This window comes from Apus apus, chromosome Z (assembly GCF_020740795.1).
Source record: "Apus apus isolate bApuApu2 chromosome Z, bApuApu2.pri.cur, whole genome shotgun sequence".
Classification (NCBI taxonomy): domain Eukaryota; kingdom Metazoa; phylum Chordata; class Aves; order Apodiformes; family Apodidae; genus Apus; species Apus apus.
Genome location: NC_067312.1, coordinates 28723571 through 28744658, shown reverse-complemented (window position 1 = coordinate 28744658; position 21088 = coordinate 28723571). Strand labels below are relative to the sequence as shown.

At 43.1% G+C, this 21088-nt stretch overlaps 1 protein-coding gene across 1 annotated transcript in view; it reads left to right on the top strand.

The window, feature by feature from the left end:
* Positions 1-21088, top strand: part of LOC127395998 (elongin BC and Polycomb repressive complex 2-associated protein-like) — a 75548-nt gene that overhangs the window by 19991 nt on the left and 34469 nt on the right. The gene's annotated exons all lie outside the window — the stretch shown is intronic.

Here is a 21088-nt window from a genome sequence, read left to right as displayed (position 1 = left end):
GAGCAGAGGTGGGTCCAAGGAGGAGCAAGGTGTGCTACCCAGGATAAAAGATGGTTCCTTAGTAACCAAATTTCACAGATCTTCCCCACCGAGAGATCATGATGATGGAAGAAGAAGCAGCGGAACGCCTTCTGGATTTGGGACCATAGGGATGCCTTTGGACCTGTGATGATAGCTATTATCTTCTTTCTCCCCGCTTTTTACCTCATCTTTCCTATTTTTCTTCCTTTTTATCGCATGCTGCTTTATGGGCAAGACCAATAAAGTCATTGTGTGTTGACAACTTAACTCCCTGGACTTGTTGCCATTTCATTTTTGCATTTCGGGATAACAGCTGAAACGAACCATCACACATCCACCAAAGAGTGGACCACAACAAGTCCTCACATTTGCAAGCGGTTATTTTTCTTGTAACATAGAAAATTGGTAATTTTCTTGTACTGTTCAACTTTTCCCATTACAAACCTTCCTTATAGAAAGAATATTCAACTTACACGTGATGTAATATAATCCTGTGTGTTACAACTTGTTTGGTGTGCTGAGCAGGTATCTCATTAACTTTTGCAAATGTTCAACCATAATATTAATTTCATTCCACAGTAAAATTTCACTCAAGGATCAGGCTAAGTATGACAGTAACTAGCATTTTTGTCCTTTACCTTCAATTTTCATAAAATAAGCAAGTATTACCCTTGTTTTGCAGGTTGACACTCAGGAGAGAATAAGTAAGTTTCTTAATGTGGAACAGTTTAGGCACCTAGAAATTAAATGAAAGTATGCAACATGAGGATAACAAAATGCCAGTCACTGAGGCTGGTCAGCACTTCTAGCAGAGTCAAATGCAGCAGGTTGCTCAGGGCTGTGTCTGGCTGTTTTTGAGTAACCCCAAGGATGAAGACTATGTATAATCTCTGGACAACCTGTCCCAGGTTTTGATGATCCTTACAGTAAATTATTAATATTTTTTTGCTGGTTGAATGGAATGTCTTTTATTTAGTTTGTGTTCACTGCCTCTTCTCCTTTCACTGGAGATTACTGAGAAGAGTCTTGTTTATTCTCTCCTACTGGGTATTTATCAACATTTATGAGACAGCACAGAGCCTTCTCTTCTTCAAGTGGAGCAGTCCTAGCCCTTTCTGTCTCTCTTTTTCTACAGTTGTTGGACTTGCTCCAGGATGTTCAGGGTGGCCTAGACCTGGAAATAACATGTGCATCATCAGCACTGAGCAGAAAGGGATAATCACATCCCTTGACCTGTTGGGAATGCTCTTCCTAATGCAATCCAGGATACTATTGGCCACTTGTTCCACAAAGGCACATTGCTGGTTTATGGTCAACTTGTTGTCAAACAGGACCTCAAGCACCTTTTCTGACAAGCTGGTCTCATGCTGTTCAGACCATGTGTGTAACTCCCCTGTATGGTGGTCTTACGGCTGTCCATTTTGTATCTAGACCATTTTGTCATGAGATACTCTGGGTACCTGTCCATACCTACGCTGCAGCTGGCATGGCAAGTCTGCTTTCCATATCATGCCTGAGCCTGTTCAGAGATTCTTTTATAAGTGATGATGTGCTTACAACTCCAAAAGAATCCAGTGCTGTGACTGTGTTTGTTTCATGCAAATATATGTATGCTACTGTCCATGGATCATCCCAAAAGAGAGTTCATTCTCAAACATTGCTAATAGTCCAGGTTAACATCCATCTCTTTTTTGAAACAGGGTTTGCCCAGCAAACAAGGAACCAGGCTTCTTGGGTTTTGGCAATTTCAAGATTCACAGCTTCCAGGGAACCCAAGTTTAAATTAACTAATTTGATTTTTGGCCAGTATGTACATGCTGTTGATCAGCCTTGAACAGCCTAGTACTTTTGAGAGCTCAGCTAGGCTGGATGCTGTTTGCAGACCTGCAGCAACAAGCTGCCTTTCCAGTAGTGCTCAGACACCATGGCAACTGTCACTTCATAAATAGAGAGATAGCAAAACAAGACCCTAAACTATCCAGATGCCCAGATACTGAAGCTTTGCAAGTTCCAGTAAATATTAAGGGTTGCAGTAAGTCTGATGTGAGCAACTGCAACTCCAGTGACTTGAAAGGAGTTTGTCCCACTGTCACCCTTACTGAAATTACTATTTCAAAGTCAATTAAATAATTCCCATTAAGTGCAAGTCACTTAGATAGAAGCTTTTGGGTAGAGATTAACTGGACAAGTTAAATGTACTTGTCATAAGTGAACTGAAGTCAGGAAATCAATTTAATTTACTGTTTTATTAAGATGTAAAAATTTGGAAATGGCTCCACTATATGTAAATCCCAGTAGAGAGCTTTCACTAGAAACAGAAGATCCTGCCCAGGTAAGCAATACAAAGCCATATCAGAAAAATCAGTTTCAAGCAATTTACATCTGTTCATTGCAAAGCAATTTGTGTTACAGTCACTAGCTGGAGAGACAAGAGGTATTTGGTTTTGTTTTGAAAATGTAATATATGATAATGGTGGAAAGCATGGGACTGCCAAAGGGCAGACTGAATGGACTAGTTCATTTGCCAGTTAGGCCAGAGATAGGATCATCTTCCAGTAAGTAGTTACTGATTTTAATGGTTTGTACTGGATCTGGCTGGCACGGAGATATTTTTCTCCATAGCAGCTCCTGTGGTGCTCGTTTAGGTATTGCTGAATAGTGTTTGCACAGCATCCAAGCCTTCTCTGCTCACTCTGTCCCACTGGTGAGTACAATGGGGTGCATGAGAGGTTGGCTAGGGACACAACCAGGCAAATTACACAAACTTACCAAAGAGATTTTCCATGCTGTACAGTGTCATGTTCAGCAATAAAACAGAGAGGAGGGGGTGTCTAGGTAGGTTAGCTGTCTTTGACTCATGGATTAGAACGGCATCAGTCTAGCATAGGAGGTCATTAGTCATTATCTTTGCATCATTTGCTTTGTTTTATTTTCTTTATTTCTTCTTTCACTTCTCCTTCACTATTAAAATATTTTTACCTTGACCTATAAGTTTTCTTGGGTTTACTCTTTTTATCTTTGCCCATACCACTGGGGTTGGTGGTGGAGAAGTGAGCAAGTGGCTGTGTAGTGCTTAGTTTGGGTTAACCCACAATAGTGTTTTAGCGTAACTCATGTAAATATTAGTTTTCAGGACAACACTTCATGTGTGTGTTTAAAACCCATGAACTAATGTCATGCCTTAGAGTTTTATTCTATGGAGTCCATGGAAGCAAGGAGCAAGGAGCATTGAGCAGGCAGAGAAATTCCCAACACTGTCTGGAGAGCACACTGTAGGGTGAGTCAGCACCACGGAATCCCTCTAGTCCTTGGCTTGTTTTCCTTGTCTTTCATTAATCAAAGGTGCTGACTGATGAGACAGCCCTTAAACTGCAGCCACCTCGACAACACATCTGTCCCGAGGGATAAGGACTGCTAACAGCACTTTGTTTGCTTGTTTCAATCCATTGTGTTCTTTCCCACCTAAAAAAAAATGTTTTACTGCTCATTTGTGGTTCTCATATTTCATGGAAGAGTTGCATTCCTTTGTAAGAGACAGTTGGAAAAGTGGAAGAAACTATAATAGCCATTATTTTTAATATCAAATACTCAAAATATTTGTTCTGTCTAGCTAAAGAAAAAAATAATTTTCAAAGGGAAATGCCATACCCCCAAAAAGCTGGTTAAGGAAGTAGGAAATGCTACACCCCAAAGATCTGATTACTGCAATAAGCAGCAGCTCTGGTGTTCTTTCCTTGAAACCAGTGCAGCTCAACTCTGCATGATCTGACTGCATGGTCAGGTCCCATACTTGCTAAACATTAAATACAGCAAGCATAGATACTCAGGTAAACATACGATACTGGTTCTGGCTGGGATGGAGTTAATTTTCTTCTGGATGGGACTCTCTTAGATTTGTAACTAGAGCAGTGATGATGACACAACAGCATTGTAGCTGAATGGTGCTTGCACAGCATAGGGGATTTCTCTGTTCCCAGCTCTGCCTCTCCTGCAAGTAGGTTTAGGAAGCATGACAAGCTGGGGTAGGATGTGGCTGGGACTCCTGACCCGGACTGACCAACCGGATATCCCACACCATATCACATCATGATCAGCAATGAAAACGGAGGGGATGGTTTGTTTGGTTTTTGAAGGTAGCCACTGCTTGGAGACTAGCTGGGTGTCAGTCTGGCTGTGAATGATGAGTGAGTGTCTTTGCATCACTTTTTTTTTTTTGTTTCATTGTTATTTTACCTCTTCTTTCTCTTCAGTTATAAACTATTTTTTATATATATATATATATATATAAACCCCTGAGTTTTCTTGCTTTTGTTTTTCCTGTTCTCTCTCCTGTCCCACTGTGGTGTGGGGAGGAATGAAGCGGCAGTGTGGGCTGAGATGCTGGCCAAGGTTAACCCACAACACATATCCTGCCTAAGGTATTAGTCTCTGTTGCACCTGCCAGACAGAACTCAGACATGAGCTTAATTTTATAAATCACAGAATCACAGAATGGTTTGGGTGTGAAAGGACTTTAAAGATCATCTGGTTCCAGCCCCCCTACCGTGGGCAGGGACACCTTCCACTGGACTAGGTTGCTCAAAGCCCCATCAAACCTGGTCTTGAATACTTCCAGGCAGGGGGCATCCACAGCTTCTCTGGGCAACCTGTTCCAGTGTCTCACCACCCGTATAAAGAAGAATTTCTTCCTAATATCTTAATCTAAGAATAGTAAAACTTAAATATTTCCTGAGATACCACTCTATCCTTATTCTGCTTGAATAAATATGCTGTGGCCAACATTGTGTCAAGCTGGCACTTGAATTTAGATAACAGCCCCATGGCTGCTCACTCAACTTCCCCCCCCACACACACACTCTGGGATGAGGAGGACAAAGCTTATGGGTTGAGACAAAGGACAAGGAGAGATCTTCACCATTTAAGGTCCCAGGCAAAACAGATTCAACTGGGGGAAAAAATAATGATTTAATTTCACACTAAACAGATGCACACAGGACACAGACAACACACAGAGCAGGGCTTGCATATGTTACCCCACCCCTCCCTTCTTCCCGGACCCAAATCACTTTGTTCCCGGTTTCTTTCCCTCCTTCCCCCCAGCGGCACACGGGGACAGGGGATGGGGTTTAGAGTCAGTTCGCAGGCTGGTGGTTCCTGCTGCTCCTTCCTCCTCAGGAAGAAGGATTCCTTACAGTCCTGCCCTGCTTCCCCACGGGGTCCCTCCCATGGGAGAGAGTTCTCCACGAACATCTTCATGAATCGTTCCCACGAGGTCCAGAGCTGCTCCAGCCTGGGGTTCCCATAGAATCACGGGCTGCTTCGGGAACACCCACCTCCCCTGGTACGGGGGTCTTCCACAGCTACGCAATCAGAGTCCACTGGCAGGACTGTGATTCAAGTTCACCCCTCCTGGTGCCTTCAGGGAATGTTCCACCATGTTCCTTCATGAGCGCAGGGGGACAGCTGCCATCTTGCCATGGGTTGCAGGGAAACTTCTGCTCAGGCACCTTCTTCCCCTTCTTCCTCATGAACCACAGGTATGTCTCTCTTCCACCAGCACAGCTCTTCTCCTTTTCTTTCAGTCCTTGCTCTGCTCAGGTGTTATGTAAGTTTTTTTGTATGTTAATGGCAGAGGTGCATCTATTGTCCCTCTAACGGCTCCTTGGCTGGGTTTGGAGCAGCAGGAGCATCTCAGCTTCTTATTGGAGCCACCCTGGGGCCCTTCCCCAACTACCAAAAAACCCACCAAACCAAACCAGAACAACTACTGAGAAGGTTTTGTGATTGCATTCAAGATCAGAATATACAAAAGCAATCAGAACCAATCTGCATGTTGTTCAGCAGATCCTGTATTGGTTTTAAGCAAGCTTTCAGAATAGAACTTGGTTACAAACTTGTGATGAAGTTAGGGTTTTCTGTCTTGATTTTCCAAGATAAAAATGATCCATGGTCTCTCACCTGAAAGATGCATTTCCTTCTGTGCCTTACTATGCCAGCTGAGCTAATATGACAAACTTAAATTCAATCTGCTCCTGTTCATAAGAGGTGGGGATGCTGACAGTTTTCAACTTCAGTCTCATCTCCCTGTCACAGCAGCCTGTAAATCTGTAAAATCCCATTTTCCAGATTACTTGTTTGCTCTTTCTGTCCCCTCCCAGTCAGTTGTGACATATGGTGCTTTTAACAGTCACTGTTGATAAAACGGCTTGAGCTAGAAATCAATATAGATATAAAAACTAAGAAGAGCAGCTTAAAATCCTTTCTCTTAAATTTTTTTTTTTTTTCTAATGAAGACATACCTGCTTACAGAAGTGATGGATTTGGCACTGTGAAAACACATAAGTACATGTTTAAATGAAAGTATGTGCTTAAACCCCCCAGCACTCAGAAACACTTAAAGCATGTGCTCTTTGAGCTGAGCACTCTATTGCTAATTCTAACAACTGTGAAGGAAGCAAATTAATGATGCAATAGAAGGTGAGATGGCAATAGCTTTAAGGATTTGATCTTAAAAAATTATAATGCCCCTTGCTGTACTTGTGAATGCCATGACAGAAGAGAACTTGCCTTTCCAGCCTATGCATTTACATGTTTGTTTGTTTATTGTTAGGAAGCATGACAGAGATGTGGAAAATTGCAATAGAAGTATTTTTCATGTTTTTTTGTGTATTTCAGTAGATGTTTACAGACAAGGTTTGCAAGTTGGCAGTTCTCTTAAGGATATAAGGAGTCCCGTGGAGGAATTTGAATCACTGGGAAAGGAAATCAGTGTCTGTCAGATTTTTAAAAAACAATACTGTGTACTTGTGGCCATTTCACCACCATGAAGAAGGTGCTTCTTCCTCCATGCAACATTAGACCTATTAAAAGAACAAGATGAAACACACTTGTTCTCATCATTGCTTCAGGTGTAATTGAAGATTAACTGGCTTCAGGCACTGAAAGCCAGTACTGGAAAGGGTGCAGCATCATGTACTTTGAGCTCAAGTATATCCATGCCATGAGTTAAGCAGAAAATTCACTGTGTTTTTTTGCCCAGGCATGCTCAACAAATTCATTTATTTTGTAAGGTAGTGCTAAGATGCTGATTTAGACTAACCTCCTTAATACTGGAAGGAAAAAGCGTGACCTGCACCACACATGAACCTAGATGAGCTGTTTCCTTTACATTATCTGGAAGTACTGAACATGTTCATCCACAGGCCAGTCCACATGAGGCTGTACAAAGCTTTAATCTTTCACATAACGTGGATATCTTGAAGTCCTGAATTTTTGTCAGGCTGACCAACAGCATTTTTCCTGGAAAGAAAACAGTACCTGGCAGCCAGGCTGCCCATGTCTGCAGTCCAGCCTGTGCTTCTCCTTCCAGGGTATGTGAAGTATGGGGCCTGGTTCATGGGCATGCCTCCTCCATTCCCTTCAGCTGTGCGTCCTCCTCCTAACGTCTGCATCTGAACATTACCTGGCTGCTGCCTTGTTATATTTGTTTTAATCACTGCTTCTTCCTCCTTAATCAGTATTGCATCATGCATTGTAAAATGTCAAGATAGGATTTGAAGACACAGTATGAATAATAAGGCACTTACACATTCCACAGGGTGACTCGTTACCATGTACTCCATGCATTTCAACATATAGTGTGTTGGATCAGACATGACTCTGACAGTGTGACAAGTGCCTTTGTCACAGATCTTTCTGTATTTACACCACCCACCAGATGACATATTCTGATAAATTAGCTCTGCAATGCTAGATTTTCTATCAGTACCCTTATGATGGAGAATGTGTTGTACTTTTGCTTTGAGTATTACAGCACTTCATGCAGAAAGTACTGGATTCATCTTAGCATGTCCACAATGAGGAAGGAAAATATATATACGCTGAATACTATTGCCAGTAGGCATAGTAGTGCATAGTACTCTGTTGTTTGATGGGCTATTCCCAAAATACAAGTTATAGTACAAATAATAGGTGAAAGTTCAAATTGTCTGAAAATAACAGTCTAGGTAACATTGCACTCATCAACAAAGATCTCAGGAAACAGTAATACTTACGTTAAGTAGCAAGAGGAAACTTTTTCCCCTATTTGGGGAATCTATGATAAGCTTTCTTGTTATTTCCATTCCAGCTTAATTTTCTGCAACCTGTATTGTCTCTGGCATAATTACAATTAAGTTTTTCTGTACTATTGTGTCCATGGCCTTTTTAATCTATCATTTTATATGGACTGACATTTCAGATGTTAGGTGTAAGCTGTGATATTTGTCTTGGCTATCATAATAAATGGGTTTGGAAGTGTCATACAGAATGCTTTGGCAATGGCTCTGTCCACCTCTTGAAGAGCAACCTGGTGGAACCACCTTTTAGCTGGTGTAATAATTCCCTTCATTCTCTCCTCCATCAACACTTGCTACATAAATATAGAAAAATATATGCTTCACATATACAAATACACACAGAGCACTCCTCAGCTGATGGACAAAGAACACTCTCCTCCCTTCAGAGAAATTGTAATAAATCTGTGGCAACTCCAGTTAAGAAAATAAATTACTACCCTCAAGTACACAATAGCATACATCTGAAAAAAAGAAAAAGTTGTTTTAATATAATATTGAAAGCAGCATTTTAGTCATGGAGGCATCACAGAACTGTTGAAATTTATCTGGATTATTTCTTTCAGCCTATAAAAGACTTGCAGCCAGAAATTATAAGTCCTGTTAATTAAGTTATTAAGCTGAGGGCCATCAAATAAGCGAAAAAACAGTTATTTCATTATTGAAAGGCACAGATATAATTGTCATTATTTTTTAGTCTGAACCAAGGTTATACTTGTACCGATTGCACTCTGTGATTCAAGAGGAGAAGGCCAACGTCAAACTAGGCTGTAACTTCCTATTTAGAGGAGACTAAAATTCCCTGGCCATTAATTTATACTAATTTTATTTTAAAAGAAAAATAGACCCAGGTGATAGCTGCTCCATCTTATTGCAAGGCAAGGTGATTCGCACAAATCATTCACACAAGGCTGGACTGAAATAAATTTTACAATGTGATTTTCATTGTCAAGGTCTACTATGAAGCTTGTTGCTGCCAGCTCCAGTCAAAGAAAAAATAGTAGAGGTCACTAAAGAAAATTAAAATACAGATAAATAGTGTGACCAAGGTATAATGATTTTGCTAGATTGGCAAAAATGCAGTTGACAATACTCAATGCATGCTCTAAGCTTGCCACTGATGAATGAACATGAATTTGCATATGAAGAGGGAAGGTGAAATAACCATTCCAAATGCAACCTAAACCATTAATGTTTAGCTGGAGGTGTGGGCCAGAGCACTTCTTACGAATAAGGTATCCCAAATGAACAATGCAGCCATAAAGAAATCAACAATGTTTGGAAGATTCAGAATAGACAGGAAAATAATACGTAGTGATGACATTTTCATGGTCTCACATTTTATGGACCTCCAACACTACTTCTTTGGTTTACACATTTGAGTTTTTTTAAATGCGGAAGTATGGAATCTGATGGAAAATAATGACAGTATCAGAATGCAGCTCCTTCTGTGGCAGAAAGGAGAAAGTATTAATCAGGACTACACAGTAACTGCACAGAGCTGCAAATAGCCATAAATATGATAGAGAAGCAGAGCTTTCAATGCAACACCAAGAGCATATTGAAATGACAAAATGGAGGAATAATTACCAAACTGGTGATAACCACCACTGTTCAGGTGTTCAGCATAGCAATGAGTATGCTGAGCACCCTCGCCTATCCCAGCTACCCAGGTGAGATATTGAGTATTTGTAATGTTGCTGGTAAATCATAGTCGGACAGCAAAAATATTTGGGGTAGGAGCTTGTATCTTTTTTTGCCACTGGAAACGGCATATACACCCACAATGACAGATAAGGACTTAGTTAGTAAAGGGCACTTTAGTAGTTAATGCCTTGGGGATTATTTGTTTATTGTGGGAACAGTGTTTGGATGAAGACACTCAGTCCACCTTGCTCAGTTGTTGAAGGTGAAAGCATTTTGAAAACCTCTGCAAAGGAGTTTGGGGTGGACCTGGGAGCTCACACCATTTTGTGAAGAATGTGGCAGAGGCAATACCTTCAGCCCAAGGTGTGTTTCCTTCTGTATTTGAAATGAAAAGTCATGGAAGCTCCTATCGTGAAAGGAACAAGAAAATTACATTCCTGACCTCTTTTAGATATCACTTTTTTTTCAGGACCAATTTATACTTGGCTTCAATCAGGTGTTTTTGAGGCCCTGACACTAAATTTCTCTCCACAGAGAGACATCTGAAGTGAACTGCTCTTCCTTCAGTTCTCCAGACCTACACATCACTTTCAAATGAGGAAGCTGAGAGTGTTCCCGTTTTTCACAAGGTCCACATTGTTCACTGTGCTCAGCTGCACAGTCCAAAGAGATTTGCAGAAAGAGCTATGTTTCAAAGTTGTTGGTTTGTTGGCATGGCTTCTTAGGTACAGAAGGTGTGCTCTGAGAAATCTTTCTTAGAATTGACTCCAGCCAAAGCTTGTGACTAAAAGGAAGTGACACTGGATACTATCCTAAATGATGAATTCTCCCTCCATTTTAAAGTTAACTTGGATTTCTGTTTAAGTAGGCCTGGGCTCTGGCATTGATTTGTGTTTACATACTTTCTGTCCAATATCTTTTTAATGTAGTTTTGGCTTTGTGGGGCTCCGAGATAACAGAACACAAATGTCACACATCTGCATGGGGAATATGTTAATATAGTCCTTTTAGTAATCTCTTTTTCACACTATACTTATGCCATTAAGGTGATTTAATTCAAGGTTAAATCCTGGTATGTCTAGTAGGGATCAGCATAAATGGTTGAGCTTGATGCTACTTAGCTTGGCCCAGCTCTTTGCAGTTTTCTTATCTTGATGCAAAACCTCGTGATTAAATTCTGGCTGTTAGACTTATGAGTACCACACAGGAAAGGCAGCAGAATATCTCACGAGTCCATTATTGTAAGAACTCCTTTCAACATAAATGGTGTCACCAGAAAACATGAAAAAATAGACTAAGCTGGCTCTTCTATTAACAATTAGGATGTTAAGAAACTACTCTAAACCAGGCAGTCCAAACCACACATGGGTGTGTGCTCATATGCACACACCCATGCTTGTATGTGGTGCAGAGTAGGAGGGGTACCTTGGAGGATTTACCTTGCTGACAAGCAAAGGTATCAGTTGATATCTCAGGCAGAGCCCTACTACTTTTCAACTTTGAATAAGGGCTCTGGATTCATTTTTGATAGACACCAAAATACTCATACAGCTAACCCTCTGACTTTTCTCTTGGTGTTCAAGATTCCTATCTTCCGGTCATGCAAAAGTTGTCTTGTTTATTCATTTATTCCTGACAGAGATAAATTTTCAGATATGGTCTTCCATTCTACTTTATCATCAAGTCATTCAAGGCAGATACTCTTCTAATGAAACATTAAATTATTAGTAACTGTCTCCTTCCTGTTAGTCTACCATTGCCTTACACAATGCATAGAATGCATTAAAAACCAGTCATACTGCTGTTCTGTCTGGTGTGGCGAACAGAGAAAATGTAGAGGAAGAGGCTGTGTATTTTGTCAATTCCTATTGTAATTTTAACAAGGTGTCAGAGTAAAGGGGGTATTACTGTTATTCATGGACATTCACCTTAATCAGCCTAAGATTTTGCATTTCTGACTAGGCCGTATACCTTGGGATTTTAACATTAAAGAGCTACTGCTTTTGTAACATTTAAGTTTTTAGCAGTAAACTGTGCTAGTAAACCAGGCCCTTATATTCTAATGCTACATTAACAAAGTTGAGTTGCATGTGAATAGAAGGCCAGCATACATACCTGAAGCAAACCAGGAGAAATCCAGGCTGTTGTGCCCACGTCGAGGAGACAGAGATTGAAATAGGGTGGAAAAGCCAAAGGGTTAACCTCCACTGTTATTTATCTTCTTCTCCCCACATTTACTCATAATATGCCCAAATAAAATCTTAGGGAAAGTGCACAAATGCAAGTCTGAAAAACAAATAAAGAGTTTTAGAGTTCACAGATGAAGTTGTCATTGAAAGCAAAGAAGCAGGCAGCTGAGGACCTTACAGCATTGATGTTGGCTGAATTACAAACTTTTGAAAGCCCTTCCATGCCTACAAAGTGATGTAGAAATTGGTGTAACAGGAAATGGAGATACTCATCTTTAAAACGATAACTAGATTGAGGTCTGGATTCCCCTAAGTATTAGGCTGACCCCATTCCTCAGGACTGCCTGGACCACAGCCATGCTGGCACTTGGAGAATCTTTCTATTCACAAGCTTTTGTCAGGCCTCAAAAAGGCAGTGCTTACACTTAGAACTTAGTTTATTAAGCTGCTTCAGCCCAAGTAGTTACCAGGCCATAGGCTATAGTAAAAACATTTACACAGACCAAGGACATGGAAAAGCAAAATGTGTATGTATCAAGGATTACTTGTGTAAGGAGAATTTCTTGATGGGAGGGTTGATAAGATTACCTCCTTCAGCTAACTACCCCATTCCCTTCACACGGACAGCCCAGCTGTGTGTAAAACAGCTCCTGAATCACTAGCAGTTACAGTCTGATTATTTTGAGGTAGAATGCAGACTACTTCACAACATTTTATTACCAAGACAAATTGAACTGAAATACGGTGTTTCAGCAGTAGCCCAGGCCTCTGTCTGGCAAAAGTACAGTACACACAATACCTTGTCTAATATCCATCAAACAGCTTTTTGGTCACAGATGATGTCCAGATATTCAGAAATAATCCCTTTTTCTCTCTGTTTTAGTACAACTGTTCAAGTAGAAACCTCTGGTATAACCTATATTGCTGATTGTTCACATAGTGTTTCTGCAGTCCCCAGGAGAACTGATAAATGGAACAATTCACATTCAAATAAGCCCTTGGGTGTGACACACTGGTGCTTGACAGCATTTTCCCAACATTATAGCAAGGCCATATGTGAATATTCATAAATTTTGCCCACTCTGTGTCTGTAGAATTGTACCAATACATCTGTTCTGAAGCGGATTTTATCTCTTCCCCCTGTTCCTAATCTGTAACTGAATGTGCTAGACAAGATGGAAAAGTGTATGTGAAATGAAAGACTTTTCACTGGCTAAGGCTGTTTTCAGCTCTGATGGAAGTAGGCCTCACTGTGCAAAAGGCTTTGTTGCATTCAGGGATTGATTCAAGTTTTTCAGTGTGCTCTTGCCTCCTTAAGATGCTGCTATTTATTTGTAGGACTAGCTGAAAGAAGATGTCCATAACCTTCTCTGCTAGGATGTAAGTCCAAATGTTGGATGAACAGAGCTGTTGGGAAGGGATCAATCTGTTAACAGCCAAAGGTCAAAGCTGCAAAAAATGAAATCAATCCACCATAATGCAAATTCCACACAGAGACAGGTGGAACACTGAATAGGTTGCCCATAGCACCACAGCACAGGTTGCAGTAGCCATCAGCCAAGATAAATAGCATGTGCAGGGACTTCAGTCTTGTAGACCAAACAGCCAACACAATACAAGTCCCACATGTCTGCTACACAGACTCCCAAGCAGTACCACTAAATTGCCAAAAGATCACTGGTTGTGCCAAATAGACAAGGTGGGAAGCTAACCTGTAACTGTCACCATCATAATAGCTGATGCCTACACAGATGCCCATCAGACGCTGAGTGCCCACTTAAGAGCTCAGCATCAATGTCAGCTCTGGCTACTCAGAAAAAGCCTGTCATGAATCCTGCAGTTTATGACCTTGAAAGAATCACAGAATCACAGAATGGTTATGGTTGGAAGGGACCTTAAAGATCATCAGGATTCAACCTCCCTGCTATAAGCAGAGACACCTCACACTAGACCAGGTTGCACAAAGCCTCATCCAACCTGGCCTTGAACACCTCCAGGGAAAGGGCATCAACAGCTTCCCTGGGCAACCTATTCCAGCACCTTACTACCCTCATGGTGAAGAATTTCTTCCTGAGGTCTAACCTAAATCTCCCCTCTTTCAGTTTAAAACTGTTACTCCTTGTTCTGTCACTGCCCTGTCTGGTGAAAAGCCCCTCCCCAGCCTTCCTGTATCTCTTTCGGGTACTGGAAGGCTGCTGTAAGGTATCCCCGAAGCCTTCTGTCTTTAGGCTGGAGAGCCCCAACTCACTCAGCCTGTCTTCATAACAGAAGTGCTCCAGGCCTTTGATCATCTTGGTGGCTCTTCTTTGGACCCTCTCCAATGGCTCCATGTCATCCCTGTGTTGAGGGCACCAGAGCTGTACACAGTGCTCCAGGTGGGGTCTGATGAGAGCAGAGCAGAGGGGCAGAATCACCTCCCTGGCCCTGCTAGCCACACTTCTTTTGATGCAGCCCAGGATGTGTTTGGCTCTCTGGGCTCCAGCACACACTGGCAGCTCATGTCGAGCTTCTCATCTGCTACCATGCCCAAGTCCTTCTCCTCAGGGCTGCTCTCCAGCCATTCTCCCCCCAGGCTGTTTTTGTGCCTGGGGTTGTGCAAACCAAGGTGCAGGACCTTGCACTTGGTCTTGTTGAACTTCCTAAAGTCAGCATTGGTCCACTTCTCCCTCCTGTCAAGGTCTCTCTGGACAGCGTCCCTTCCCTCTAGGGTGTGAACTGCTCCTACAGCTTGGTATTGTCAGGAAACTTGCTGAGGATACACTCAATTCCACTGTCCGTGTCTCCAACAAATATGTTGAACAGCACTGGTCCCAATACTGAGCCCGGAGGAACCCCACAAGTCACTTATCTCCACTTGGACACTGAGCCATTGACCACAAGTCTCTGGGTGTGGCCATCCAGCCAATTATTTATCCACCAAGTGCTCCCTCTGTCAAATCCATGTCTTTTCTTTTTGGAGACCAGGATATCATGTGGGATAGTGTCACATGCCTTGCACAAATCCAGGTAGATTACATCAGTTGCTCTGCCATTACCCACCATCTCTGTAGAAGGCCACCAAACTGGTCAGCCATGATCTGTCGATTTGTCCTTAATGAAGCCATGTTGGCTGTCACCAGTCACCTCCTTATTTTCCATGTGCCTTAGCAGACTTTCCAGGAGGATCTGCTCCATTATCTTGCAGGGCACAGAGATGAGACTGACCAGCCTGCAGTTTCTCGGGTCTTTCCTTTTCCTCTTTTAAAAAATATGTTCCCTTTTTTCCAGTTGGTGGGAACCTAACCAGACTGCCATAACCTCTCAAATATGATGGTCAGAGGCTTAGCAGCTGCATCCACCAGCTCCCTCAGGACTGTGGATAGACTCCATAGACCTGTGCACCTTCGGGTTCTCTAGATGGTCACAAGTCTGTTCTTCTTTTACAATGAGGGTGCTTCATTCTCAAAGTCCCTGCTTTCACCTGCTGTGGCCTTTGCAATGATTCTGGAGCACTTGCCAGAGAAGACTGATGCGAAGAAGTCATTAAGAACCTCAGCCTTAAGCTGGAGCCCTGCCAAGGAGGGGGAGAGTGGCCAAGGGTGCCTGGTGCTGGCACGGGCAAGGCAGCAGTGCCTCACCCTATTTCCTCTGGCCTTCAGCTGGAGCCCTGCCGAGCAGGCAGAAGGGCAGCTGAGGGGCCTGGTGCTTTCATGGGCCTCTCCTCCCTTCAGTAGGTTATCCCATGACACTCTCTCGAGCAGATCCCTGAAGACGCCAAAATCTGCTCTCCTGAAGTCAAGGGCGGTAACCTTACTGTGAGACCTCCTTGAGGACCTTGAACTCCACTACTTCTTGGTTGCTACAACCAGGGCTGCCCTTGAGTGAACTTAGCAAGGCTGCCCTTGAGCTTAGCATCCCCCACCAATCTTCCTTGTTGGTGAGAACAAGGTCCAGCATAGCACCACTCCTTGTTGGTTCCTCAATTACTTTGGAAAAGGAAGTTGTCATTCATGCACTGTAGGAACCTCCTGGGTTGTTTGTGCTTTGCAGAGTTGTCCCTCTAACAGTCATGAGGGTGGTTGAAGGCCATGAGTACCATGGCTCGTGAACATGAAGCTGCTCCTATCTGTCTGTAGAATGCCTCTTCTAAACTGTTCTCCTGGTCAGGTGGCCTGTAGCAGACCCCCACTGTAATGTCACCTATCCCTGCCTTCCCCTTAATCTTAACCATAAGCTTTCAGTTAGCTCCTCCTCCATCCCCAGGGAGAGCTCCATGCACTGCAGCTGGTCTTTGACATGGAGGGCAACACCCCACCTCGTGTTCCCTGCCTTTCCTTCCTAAAGAGTTTACAACCCTCCATTCTGACTCTCCAGTTGTAGGGGCCATCCCACCAGGTCTCTGTGATGCCAGGAAGATCATAGCCCTGCAGGCACACACACATCTCTAAGAGAATCTTACAAGTTTACTTTTCCATGTCATCCCTGTCTAGGCAGGCTTGCCCTGCCTAGACTTGGTCTATCCTGTCCAACAGTTTGTATTCTACTTTTAGTGGTTGTGCTTTGCTTTTCAACACTTTTGGGGCATAGAGGTACTGTACTACAGATGTCTGCTCTCTGCACTGTCAGTGGTCTAGCGACATTTTTGTTAACTAGCTGGGCTAACTGGGTAAGCCAGAGCAAGCAGGGAGCATGGCAGAGAGTAGTGAGTGGCACTGCCCAGCAAAGGAGTGTCATGATCCCAGCCCCATCCTAGACTTCATATTTGTTCTCTTGGGCAGCCTTTGTCCCAGCATCTCTGGGATGAATGCCTCCCCACTCTGAGGGGGCAGACACAGGCCACTCATGCACTGAGGATGAACCCACGTGTCAAGACACTGAAGTAATTTAAAAGACATTCTTAAATGAGAGCCAAAGCATGGGACGTTGTTCATAAATAAACCTGAGCCAAAGCTTTCATTCAGGGAGCAGTGTTAAAAATGTGTCTTAGTCAAAGGTTTTGACCAGATGGCCTTTGCTTTTTCTAGGTGCATATATACTTAGGAATTCTCATAAACTTCATGAAAGGATCATCAGGGCATCAAAAAAATATTTTTTCCTACTTGCCAGCTGTAAGTAAGGTGAATTTATCAGCCTCAGTATGGTCCCTTCTGAGCAACAGTGGCCCACAAAGACAAAGAGGAAATGGATAATGCAGCACAGCATGGCACGATTAAAATTATCTCCACCTTGTCTTGTGTACCTGAAGGAACAATCTTTTTGTTACAGGGCAGATGTAATTCAGTCTTTGTGCTGTCTGACTCTTGGGATTTAGCTGAGGAGAAACTGTAAAATATAATTAATTATTTAGTATGAGGTTTGGATTATATGCGTATGTGTATGGATAGCCACAGTTCATTGAGGACTGAGAAACTAAGTTTCAACTAAGGTGGACTGCATTTAGAGCAAAACGGAGTATTTCACTGTCTAAGACCCTTTTTTTCTTCTCTTTCTCCCCCTTTCTGCTCTACCAAATACTCCCCATATTGCATCTCCACCCATATCCAAATGCTCAATATAAACTAAACCACATAAGCCCCCCCGCCCATCTACAAAAGAATTTGTTCCGTTGCAGTGAGAAGCCACAACATTTATTACATCTCTGTCTAAGATGAACCTCAAAGCAAGCATTTCATCCTCTCTCATGTAATCATCATAAGGTAGAAAATGAAATTTCTGAAACCTAAAAGCATGCTGCAGAGAGCTTCAGGGCACTGCATGTCAGTTTTTACTTTGATGTGTACTATGTTTAAAAAAAAACCTGGGGGGCAGGGGTGGGGGGAGAGAAAGAGAGGAAAAAGATGCTCTGAGTGCCTTCCTTGCGATTTCCTCTCTACTACTTAACTCTTTAGACGATAGTGAGATTTCAGAGAAGGAAGAAAATAATCTCTCCTCACTGCCTGGAGTGAGAATGGAAGTATTCTAAAGAGACATTATAAGAACTTCATTTCACACCGTGGATGGTTTCACATTCCTACATGCATCGTAATGAAGAAGCCTTACATCAAGAATTGCAGTAAGACTGTAATGATTTTTAAAGCATTGATAGGATCAGCTGATAAATGCCAGCTGCTTTGTTTCTTGACATGATTTAGAAAAGTAAGAGCTTTATCTCAGACTAGTGAACTTTATCAAATGACCCAGAAGTAAAGAGGTGTCCTGAGGGAGCAGAGATTTATTGTGTGTATTTATCCAGGTGCTGAGTGTTACGTTTCTGAAATGCCTACTGCTGTTTATTTCCTAGGAGAGCAGAGTGGCACTCCTAAGGGTCAAGTGCATTTGAATATATTAATGTCCTTTTCTCTCTCTCTGTTCCTCTCTTTAGTCAGACATTTCAGCACATGCTGAACTATGCCCAAGAAGCAGAGCTAGATGTTTTTCTCCTAGTGGCAATTGAATCCTCCCTACCTGTTTTCATTACTTGGTTGCATCTTCAAAATAAGAGCTCCTTTTCTTACACTGTTTTTCTAAGACAACTCCATATCTCTCCCCTCCTCTCTTCCACCTCCTATTTGCACTTGCAACTACTGTCACTGTCAGCTGTGCCTGCCATCTGCTTCCAGAGTATTACAAAGCTGTAATCACAGGGCATTTTGAAATTTATTCATATAAATCAAACATGTTCAGTTACTGTCAGGGGTGGATTTAGTGCTTAGGATGGCAGAGATCTCCCAGCAGAGTCTGTCAGAGCAAGCAGCTGGCACAGAGAGGCTGCCGGATGTTCCTCTGCCCAGTTTGGCTGACCCACCTTCCTCCCAACCTTCAGCATTTCTGCATTCTCAGGGCTGGCCTCAGCTGAGACGAGCTGACTAATTGTGCCAGATTATTTGAAATTTAGTGGTGAGTTTGAATTTGGGAGAGGATGAAAACAAAGTAGTGTTTCACTTCTGACCCCATTTATACCTAGTCTGGAGAAGCAAATAGCTACAGGAGTAGCGCCTGTGTCTTTCTCCCTTCACAAATAGACTGTAGCTCAGTGTATTTTTTTCTATTCATGTTGTTTGAAATAGGGGCTGCTTTATTAATTCTGAGTGGGGCCTAAAATCATAGAACCAATCACAGAATCATAGAATGCGTGGGGTTGGGAAGGGCCTTTAAAAGTCACCTAGTGCAGCCCACCCCTGCAGTGCATGGGGACCTTTTAAACTAGATCAGGTTGCTCAGAGCCCAGTCAAGCCTGACCTTGAATGTCTCCAGGGATGGGGCCTCTGCCACCTCTCTAGGTAACCTGTTCCAGCACTTCACCACCCTCATAGTAAAGAACTTCTTCCTGCTATCCAATCTAAATCTACCCTGCCCTAGTTTAAAGCCATTGCCCCTCATCACTACATGTCGTTGTAAACAGCCCCTTCCCAGCTCTCCTTTAGGCTCTTTCAGGTGCTGGAAGGCCACTATCAGTTCTCCCCAGAGCTAGCCTTCTGTTCTCCAGGCTGAACAACCCCAATCTCTCTCAGCCTGTCTTCACAGGAGGGGTCTGGTCATTTTTGTGGCCCTTCTCTGGACTTGTTCCCACAGGTCCATGTTCCCCTGGTGTTGAGGACTCCAGAGCTGGGCACAGTACTCCAGGTGGGGTCTTATGAAATCGGAAGAGAGGGGCAGAATCACCTTCCTTGACTTGCTGGCCTTGTTTCTTTTGATGCAGCCCAGGATGTGACTGGCTCTCTGGGCCACGAGTGCACATTGTTTGTTCATGTCCAAATTTTTGTCCACCGGTACCCCTAAGTCCCTTTCTGTAGGGCTTCTATCTACCACATCATCCCCCAGCCTGTATTGATGGCAAAGATTGCTCCTACCCAGGTTCAGGACCTTGCACTTGGCCTTGCTGAACTTCATGAGGTTCACATGGGCCCGCTTCCCTAGCTTGTCCGGGTCCCTCTAGATAACATTCCATCCATCTGGTGTGTCAACCACACCAGTCAGGTTGGTGTCATCTGCAAACTTGCTGAAGGTTCCCTTGATCCTACTGTCTATTTTGTTGATGTAGATATTAAACACCACTGGTCCCAGTACAGACCCCTGAGGGACACCACTTGTCACCCATCTCCATCTGGAAATCAAGCCATTGACCACTACCCTCTGGATGCAACCACCCAGCCAATTCCTTATCCACCAAACAGTCCACCCATCAAATCCGTATCTTTCCAACTTAGAGAGAAGGATGTTGTGGGGGACTGTGTCAAAGGCCTTGCAGAAGTCCAGATAGATGACATCCACTGCTTTTCCCTCATCCACTGATGAGTCACTCCATTGTAGACAGCCACTATTTTGGTCAGGCAGGACTTGCCCTTAGTAAAGCCATACTCGCTGTCTTGAATCACATCCCTGTTCTCTATGAGCCTTGTCAGAGCTTCTAAGAGGATCTGTTCTAAGATCTTCCTAAGCACAGAGGTGAGGCTAACAGGTCAGTACTTTCTAGCATCCTCTTTTCTGCCCTTTTTAAAAATGGGTGTAATGTTTCCCTTTTTCCAGTTAGCAGGAACTTCACCTGACTGCCATGACTTTTCAAGTATCATAGAGAGTGGCTTGGCAACTACATCAGGCAATTCCCGTAGGATTCTGGGATGCATCTCATCAGGTCCCCTAGACTTATGTATGTTCAGGTTCCTCCGGTGATCATGAATCTTGCCCTCACTTACAGTGGGAGGCACTTCCTCCCCCAGGTGCCTATTATTCTTTGCATCCCTTGCTGCTTTCAGTTCCAGCCACACCTTGGCCTTCTTGACTCCATACCTTCATGACTGGGCAGTGTCCCTGTACTCTATCCAGGATACCTGTCCCCACTTCCACTGCCTGTGTAGGTCCATCTTGCCTTTTAGTTTGGCCAGCAGGTCTTGACTCAGCCATGCCTTCCTTGCCCAGTTTCTTACATCTGGGGATTGAGGTCTCCTGTGCTCTTTGGGAAGTATCCTTTGAAGATCTGCCAGCTCTCTTCTGCTCCCTTGTTCCTGAGGACTGTTTCACAGAAGGTCCTATTGACTAAATAATTGAAGAGCTGGAAGTTTGCTTTCCTGAAATTCAGGGTCCTGACTATACTCCTCATCTGACTCATACCCCTTAGAACTGTGAACTCCACCAGTGTCTGATCACTGCAGCCCAAGCTGC